Raw genomic sequence first — 10,190 nt, 5'->3', positions numbered from 1 at the left:
CAGTAAAACATGGTACGTATGTACCAAAGACTACTTGCAATTGGAAATGAAAGAAAGTGGATTGGACCATGGTAAACCAAGATAAAATAATTTGTCTGTTTGACAGACAGTAGTTACCAAAACCCCTATCAAGTTCACTTAATCCCAATGATGTGTAAAGACCTTGTTGACAGTAAGCAAAAAGGGTATTTTCTTATTTGGAGTTTTCTTTCTATACCACTTAGGTATAGCCTTAATTTTATTGCTCAACTGTATGCTGTTCTCAATGTTCACTCTGTGTACTCCTATTTTTTAACTTTTAACACTGTGGGACATAGATACTTTTTCTTAGTCAACAGTACAAAAGCATTCATAAATTAGGTTCTGATGTTGGTACAATTGTGTTACCAAGCAGAAAAGTAATAAAAAATTGCAAATAAATCTAGGTCCTACTAAAACTGCAGGTTTGTTCTGACTCAAAAAAGTGCCTAAGTACGTCAGTAATTACATGTTAAGGTGAAAAAAATCAACCTGTATTTCCAAAAAACAGAAATAATGGGTGAAATCTCTAGACATTGCTATTCTTTCTTAAAGAATAAGTTCTCAAACACATCTTAAAAGGTGATGATATCCAGCAAGTAGTTTGTGCTTCTCTTATGCCAATAGACTGGATGTTCCTAGGTTTTCATTTTCTCTCTCAAATGTTTTTTAAACCACGTCCCCTCAGTGTGAATTGTAACTTTTCATTTCCTCTTACACAGGAGACAATGGTGGAGTAGTAGTATATTAGTAAGAAAGATAGGATAGGAACCTATTTGGTAGATGGAACACAAAAAACAAAACAAAACACCACAACAGAAAAACCTTATTAAAGGTACTTAAAATATCTCTTTTGTCTGGGTGTGATTAGAGTGAAAATTATCTATTTAAAAATTCCAAAACTATCTTTTGATGAAAACAAGAAGTGCAAAAATGAAAACCAGGGAGAATACACAAAAATTCAAAATAATGTGGTGTTCTTTATTAGTAGATTAAAAAAATACTTTTGCTTGAAACAAAACAGTAGAAATGAACGGCTGATCAACTTTCAGATAAAATTGTATGTTTCTCATACACTTGAGAAATTGTTCCAGAACAGTTCATCCTTGCACAAATATTACCATTGAAATGTCATCAAAGTCACTATCTGTACAGATTATCTGCTGTGCAAGTGTCTGCAGTGTTAGCACAAGAAACCCAGAAATGTCTATAACTTTTCTATCAAACTCACCGAAGAAAAACTTTGAGTCCTGTAACATACAGCTTTTAAATAGCTTGTTCAATTCTGCCAGTTCCTGTTTTAATCCATTCTCTGGAAGCACTTTTAGGCTTCAGCAACTCCATGTCCCAATTAGTTGATCTTCTTAAATACCTGTGTTGATATTGTTGGTATGCCTTCTTTTCTTTCTCTTTCTGTGTGTGTGTGTGTGTGTGTGTCTTTCCTACTGTGTTCAGCTGCAATAGCGTCTCATTTGACTAAAAGACAGAAGTTGCTTTTTCTTCTTTTCTGTGAGATGCAAGCAGATGATAAATATATTTAATGTGAATCATTTCACATTGAGATTGGAATAACCCAAGAACAGGAGGCACTGAAGATTATGTACATTAGCAGGGTTTTATTGTGGAAAATTCATTTTTCCTATGAATATCACATTTCTAGTCACCTCATAGAGGCAAATGGCACACAACTACATCTGGATAGTGCTGCTTCTCTAACTGAGATGGAATTCTGACTTCATTGATGTGAAGAGAAGGAAAGCCTTCTACTGATTCCATGGGAGCTCAGCTTAACATGCAGACTCTATATGTCTCTAGGGACTGGACCATAAATCTTGTTATCACTCACTGAACTGAACAGATCTACTACCTTAACACTTACTTAATTATTTTGTACATTAAATACATATATATCAGTGACAGCTGTGCAGACAATCTTTAAGAAACTCATTAAAGCAAACAGTTGATGCAGATAACAAAACCAGCAAACAACAAAATTGCTACCAGCAAAAATACAGTATATGTGAGGAAGAAAACATATATATATCCTTCCCACATAGAAGAATACTAGTCAAGCTATTCAGCAAAGTATAGCCTATTAACTAAAATGCAGGACATTCTGTCTTTTTGCCTTTCAAATGTCACCAAAAATACACCCTGTTCTTCCATGTGAGAGCCACTTACATGAATCTGCAATCTTTAGTGATTTAAGGATGACATAAATAACTTACCAGCAAGTTCAGTACAAGAAAGCTGTCTCACTTGAGCTTATTGTGGTACAAGGGCTACAGAAAAGATTCAAAGGTATGGCTATACAGTAATATTCAGAGCACAGACTGCATTCTTTATCTTTCTAGGAATCACTCTGATCACATTAACAGCAGGCTAAATTAAATTATGCCTAAAGTAGTATTTACCTTACATCAAGTCAGCATTTCTGTGTCACCCAATATCCAGTTCTACCTAGATCTGCAACAACTTATATTCTTAGTCATTTCTCAGTTTGATCTCAAATTTCCCCATGATATTAAATACCACTGTGTGTGCTCTGATAATGATACATGGGGAGGTCTGAGGTCTGGGAAGACTCATGTTTTTCTTCTGACTGAGCTTCTCTATGATCTGTTTTGTCTAAACTAAATTCCACCTAATTTACAGAAAATATGGAAAATTTTCTATGTTGTTACACTCTGAAAAGCAATGGAAAACACAGTGTTAAAGTTTAAGGCAGCAACCTAATGGTTATCCATATTCTCTACAGTACATCCATACAGCTTTATGTTCACAATCTGTGACATATTGGAAGAACTTTCCAATAGCTCATTTTAGAAGTTTAAATATAAATTTTAAATATTAATTTTTAGATATTTTTAAAGCAGAACAACATTTTTTTCCTGAATTATCAGCACATTGTCCAGTTTATGCTGAAAAGGACTTCAGATATAATTCAAGAAGAAATATTTTAAAACATTACTTTGCTAAACAAGTTAGGTCTTCTCTGAGTATTCATAATGCATATTTAACAACTATTTTAATTAAAACACATATCTCTGTAGTTAACTTGAAACATATATTTCAATCTGGCTGCTTTATTATGATTTTCAAGTTTCCTGTATCACACGCACATACATTTTGAAAAACAAATATAAATAAAATATGACAGAATAAGCACTGATTAGAACATTTTGGAACTTCATTAACATAACCAATTTACATGGCATAAATCTGTTAACATCTGCGAGTGAAAAAAAATTCTCCAACATCTTTCACACTATGCAGCTGAAAACAACCTTTTTTTTCCTTCATTTGGTGCAATAAATAAAATAGTATATTTCTTCTCTCATTTAACAGGAAGCCAATGAGTGTAATTACTGTGTTAGCATAGAATATTAAAAGAGAGAAGATGAAACTATGATGCTGAATAGTTCAAGTTATTTGTTAGCCCAAGACCTACAACAAGAAATTCTCTCCATCAGCCAGTAATTCAGTGGTCTGGAAGGCTCCAAGATAAATAACCTAGACTACAGCACTGCCAGCCTCAGCTTTTTTCACATTTCCCAGTTCCCATAATCCTAACTGCATGGTGGAAATTTAAACAAGAAACAAAATAATAAGGCTGGGGAAAAACATACAGTTATTAACACATAAGACATACAGAAGGCACTGAAGCCAATGCTGTAATCAGCGTCCTACATTAAAACCCTGTTTATTTAAAAGCACATTCATTGCTGTTTTTTGTTATCTTTTTAATGGGAAAAATGGTTTTAGAATCTAAATAAGAAAATAATAAAAGCCTGCCAAGAATTTACATTTATTCGGATGGTTGCTAACTGTTGGCATAAAACACAATTTTTTTACAATTACATTCAAAGTATGCTTGCAGAAAGGTGTGATAAGTATCACCCATTTTAGTTCATTCGGAGACTAACAATGAAAGCCCTGCCAAATATGCAACTGTCAGATTTTTGCTTCAGTTGAATTGTCTTACTCTGTATCCGTTCATATGAATAAATCAAATACTGAAGTCTTTCCCTAGGCTACAAAAGCACCTGTAGTATTGCTCTATTGAAAGTGGAGGGTACAAAATACTTACACAGTAACAGATTTGTGTTTTTAAATTAAAGGATGACTATCTGAAGATTTCTAATCAGACAATTCAGATTTTTTTTTAAGTTTGTAGAGATTCATCGAGCAGCTGTGAAGGCCTACGAGCAAATAACTGTTCTCAAAGTCTTAATTTGCAGTTCTTTATTTACAGAGATCTATTGTGGCAACATTCTATCACCCATAAGTTTTTTGTTTGTTTGTTTGTTTGTTTGTTTTTTAGCCTTTCTCTATTTTCCCTTTTCCACATCTCTTGCCCTGGGTAATCTTCTGTTTCACAAATAAAGATTTGAGAAATTCTTACTTGTACTTCAGAAAACCTGGCAGAAAATGAATGAAAAAAGTTCTGTATTTGCAAGCCTCCAAAAAAACAAGAGTGGGTTCAAAAATGATCACTCAGACTTAGGAGTCTACATCTAAATAGTTAAGATCTTCATCTCCTATCACTTGAAAACCAGTTCTGAAAACAAAAAGAGACATTTGGTTCTAAAGCAGATCCAACTGGACTGCTGAATGTCCATATTGCAGTGACAGCCACGGACTGAGCAGATATAGACTTTTCAGTTTGTTAATCTACTGCCCACCTTCCTCTTCCACTGAGCTGAAACCATGTCAGTGTGCTCCTTCCTCTGTCACTATCTCCATCCCTGTCACCTTGTCCCAGCTACATCTTCTCCTCTGCCACCGGCTGCAAACCCCCTACTCTTCCCATGCAACAACACACTCCCTGAGAGAAAATGTTTCCTAGGTGAAGAACAACACAAAATATGATTATTTACAAAGTATGATGACTTTCTAATCCTTTGATAAGTTTGAAACCCAGACTATTACAGTGCTCCTGTTTATTCTGAACATCAACAATAGGCGAAACATAAGTTCTTTGTGACCTCTTACTATTTGTAGCTCAGGACTTTCTCTTTAGATGACAAATTTAAAAATCATATTTCAATCACATTGTGTATTTTTTCAAGAACAAAAATGAAGTGTATGAAAAAACTAATTTTAATGGGAATATCATTCCTCACCTAAATTAATGAGACATAGTCCTAGACTCTTATAACTCTTATGTTTACTACAATGAATGTTATCAATTACATACAAGATACATACTTCCCTCTTATTCTAATAAGCATTTTTACTAAAATGATGGTACTGGTGGTTTCTTTTTCTTTATCGTGTGTTGCTTTGAACTTTTTTATATAAAAATGCTAACAGCAGTACAACCTTCTCTGCTAACTGCAGGTTACTCTCCCACCACTAGGCAATAGTACGATATCTTCACCTGAATTTATCATGAGGGAAATACATACAGTAAAGAAAGTAGCAATATACCTTCCTTATGAACATAAAGAACATTAATAACATCTCCTGGACTTCTCAGATCAGCTATGTATTTCTCGTGCTTCCTGCATTCTTCGTGTTTATCCTAATTAAAGAGGGATTTTGTTTTCAGAGGACTGTAAAAGTCAGATCATTCCCTCCAGGAAGACTAAACTGTACTGTGACCTAGCCAAGTAAGTCAGCTTGCACAAGCTCTGCAGGAGGCAGAATGCTGGGAGAGTGACAGTCCAGCAGACTGGGGAGCCCATTGGTTCCTTGGCCTTTATGAGTTACTAACTCAAATGACCAAATGAGTAGCCACTCGCTGTAGATGAAAACTCTGTGATTAGCCCTTATCATGGCAGTTCTATCTTCAGAGGACTCATAATGTTAATGAAATTACATATGTTTAAGATGCTGTTCATGATAAAGCAGCAAGAGTGACTCACATCAAGTGCATCACTGAAAGCAACACTAGATGAGTGTCCGGGGGCCAATAAAAAATTCACATGAAACTTGTCTGAAAGATGAAATCTGCAACTGGCAGATGTACTGCAAGATACACATTTTAGTAAGAAAACAGCAAAGCAATCTAAGATTTTCCAGGAAATTATCAATAAGACTTTTCCAATAAACTTCTAAGAGGGCACTGGCAAGTATTTTGAAGGAATAGCATTTTTTGCCCCTTTCCAAACCACCAGTTCAGTTTCTGTTCCTGTCACCTGCACCACGGAGTCCTCTCTATAGGCCAGAAGCTGGACAGTATATCATTTAATGGTAAGGTAATAGCTATTTGATTATTTCTTCAGGCATGAAAGATGGCTGGATAAAATTATTTTACTGAAATATATACTGCAAACACTAAAATCACAGACATTATCCTTGTTTTGATTATTTATTATTTCTCTTTGCTGTAGTTATCTTATTCTTTCTTCTTTTTCTGTTTATTACCTCCAAATGGAATATCATTTTAGAGGAGATTGTTCCAGAAATCACAGAAGCACAGTAATATTTTTTTCCTTTTCCCTATCTTATATTAAGACACTTCAGAACAACCCACTTGGAAATAATTTGTGAGCAATATCATCTCCATCTCAAAATGTGGATTTTAATGAATTTATTTTCGTGGATGTTTTTCATTTACAGCACAGGTTAAAGTTCTTCTAAAGTGTTTGATTACTCATCAACAAGATACTTTTTTGTACACATACTAAGGGAAAAAAAAGAAGTCAAAGGGCTGGAAATTATATACAGAAAATAAAGAAGTAACAGAATGAAAAGAACATCAAAGAGTACCAAATCTTACTGGAATTTAGTGAAAAGTCTAGATTTTATTTACATACAGTACAGTTTGTATGGAACTGTGCAGTGTGAAAAAATATCCATACTCTGTGCTGATCAGAAGAATATTATTGAAGCAAGCTCAGTAAATCTTGCTCTTCTATATCTAGCAAGACTCAAAGGAAGCACCATCAACAGCATCAAATAAATTAAGACAAGAGGATTTGCAGTCCTCCTCCCATGGAAAAGGTAAAAACAAAAAGAAAATATTTCTCACTACTTGAATTACAGAATCATTTAGGTTGGAAAGATCAATAAGATCATCTAGTCCAACCATCATCCGCTGCCTGTGATTGCTCTAGATCACATCACTCAGTGCAACATCTAGTCTCCTCTCGGGAACCTACAGGACAGTCACTCAACGACCTCCTGGGGCAGCCTGTTCTATCGTCTCATCGTGCTTTCTGAGAATAAATTCTTCTTAATATCCAACTTGAACTCCTCTAAAGACCATTACCTCTTGTCCTATCGCTAGTTAGTTACCTGGGAGAAGAGGCCAACCCTTACCTCGCTTCAGCCTCCTCTCAGGCAGTTGTAGAGAGCAATAAAGTCACTCCCAAGCCTCCTTTTCCCCAGACTGAATCATCCCAGTTCCTTCAGATGCTCCCCATAAGACTTGTGTTCCAGACCCTTCACCAGCTTCATTGCCCTTCTCTCGATATGCTCCAGAGCCTCAGTGACTTTCTTGTAGTGAGGGGCCAAAAAATGAACACAATACTCAAGCTGTGACCTCATCAGTGCTAGGTACACAGGGACCGAGTACTTGCTGCGTTATCATTCCCATATAATGTGCTTGGAAATTGTTTCCACACTACTAAAAAGTCATTTGAAGTCTGTGTTTTGGTTCATTTCTGCTTCACTTGCTGGCTGTCCTGATGAGATGGTCACTATGAGTGGTGCATAAGGGTCAAGCCCTCTAAGGTTGGACCATGATGTAGTCCAATTCCAGCTGTGGAAAGCAGAGGCTGGCTAATTGAGCCTCTCAGGTCTACCAAAGCAGTCCTCATTGCTTATACGTACGGAGTTAAATCCAAAATATTTGTGATGCTGTAATTGCCTACCTCTACATTTGTAATTAGGAACTAATCATTAAAAAGGAAATCTTATCTTATGAGAACGTTTGTTTGGGAACATTTTCCTCTCTGAATACGGAACTTGGGGGCTATTCTTGAACTAATGTACTATTATTCAACTAATATACAGAGAATTCATTGTAATTTTATTAGTTTAGCTTGCTAACAACTTAGAACTCACATTTGATGTTGTAGTCAATACAGTACTATGTCCTCATTCTTATTGATGCTAGCAAAAATTTCACAACATATACATGATTTGTGAGTAGTCAATGCCTGAAATAAGGTTTCATATAAAAACAACAAAAAAAAACAACAACAACAAAAAAAACAAAACTTTTACTATAAAAATCTTGTGATATTCATTATACCTTTTCAGTGCATGATTTTGCACTTTGACAAAGTTGTGACAACTTCTAAAATCTTGAAAATGTACTATTTTTAAAATCAACAAATAAAAATCATTCTGAAAAAAATCCCCAATAACATTACTACTTAACACTCCCGATCTGGTTACTCATTATGAGGTTTCATAGTCCCCTCTCAAATTATCAGCTTTTGAGCCTGTAAACCACTTTCAACTACATTTGATAAACATCTCAAAAATATTAAGATCTTGAATATTTGAAAGCTTGGCAAAAGGGAACAGTGAAAAAATTGTAAGTGACAAATTCATGCTTATTAATGATCCTAGTGATGGGAAAGCTTGCAGCTGCAGGGTCAGGCGGCACAAACAGTCTGCTTGTACTGCCAGATGGTAAAAAATGATTGATAATTTATCCATGGTATTTTGTAGGCAGGAAGGAACATAGGAATGGTAGAGTGAGGAAGCAGGGAACAAAGAAGGGTTCTAGATGCATTTGCAGTTCTCAGAAGAGCTGCAGGTCTTAGACTACTGGGTGACAGGAAGGAAAACTGATCAAAATTGCAGGGAATAAAATACTAGTTTATTAGTTCCACTGTTCACAGGACAACCTTATTACTAAAACACTGCACATTTTAAGTTGTAATGTAACAAATACTGCATATCAGATAATTTTCACATCTGGTAACTACAAATTACTGTTTTATTTTTCTTTCAGATTATATGATTTTGCTTAAGCTTCATAACACTGTCATCAAGTTTTCCTTGAAAAGTGACATAAACCCTGATGTGCAGATATTTAACTTGTTACGACTTAGCTATAATATTTATAAGCTATGGTGCCAAATATTTATGCAGTGCTTGCTTTCATGGCAGAATTGTTTGTATGAATACAAACACTTATATGGCAGAGGTTTTGTACATATCTTTGTTTGTTTTCCTTTTAAAAACTTGTGTTATTTCTCTGTGAATTCCAGATATTTCAATAATTTTGTTAAGAGCTGACAAATATGCTTAGTGCTGTGTCTACCAATAGGAATAATGCTCAAGTATAAACTGCCTTGTCAGCAACTTTTGGAGGTAATTTTTGTTTAATTTCGAAGTTCATTAATTTGACACATTTAAAATATACATGCATTAAAAACTCTGCATTCCTAGCTTTCATTAAAATGATTATATTGCAGAGAACGTGGTTTTGTAAGTTCCCTCTATTTCCTTCAAACTCACTGTTAAAAAGACAACATTTATTAGAGTTAGATTCTGAATTTATTTGTTCAATCAAAAACAAATAAATGCTTGGCACAGAATGCACAGTAAGAGGAAGACCTGGCCCAGCTTTTTTTTTTTTTTTTTTAAATTGAAAACTAAGATATTACTTCTAGAGAATGAAATGGGAGTGGTTTTCTGCATTACTAAGTATATATATCGATTTCATAATACTCAAATAACAATCCATCAGAGCATCGTAACAATTTCAGTAGTGCACGTAGGGACATTTTCAAACTGCCTAGAGCAGAATAGCTTAACAATATGCTATGAAAGTACTCATGCCTTGACTTATTTCTGTGATAGAAGCATAACCATTCCACAAATAATGTATGTTGCAATTAACGTATCTATTACCTAGCTTTGTTACATGCACACACAAACTCATTCATGACTGAATTCCATTGGTTTCAGTAGTTAGTTACATAGGGAATGAGAAGAAAGAAAAGACAACAGTTTGTAAAGGAAAAACAGATGAAGAAAATTATGTTTAATGTAAGAATCTTCTGAGAAAACAGGATGACTTCCATACCTTCAAAATGCAAGTACTCCCTTAATCTCCCTGCCCAAATAACAAATGAAATGGTGGTGAAAAGAATACTATTCTCATCCAGATCATTATTTTTCTTAGTCTGAGAGCACCAGTACATGATTAGAATTCAAAATAAAGACATACAATGTGGCTAAATTTGGGAAACAAATGCTTA

Source organism: Meleagris gallopavo, chromosome 1 (assembly GCF_000146605.3).
Source record: "Meleagris gallopavo isolate NT-WF06-2002-E0010 breed Aviagen turkey brand Nicholas breeding stock chromosome 1, Turkey_5.1, whole genome shotgun sequence".
Lineage (NCBI taxonomy): Eukaryota > Metazoa > Chordata > Aves > Galliformes > Phasianidae > Meleagris > Meleagris gallopavo.
This window is presented reverse-complemented; position numbering follows the sequence as displayed.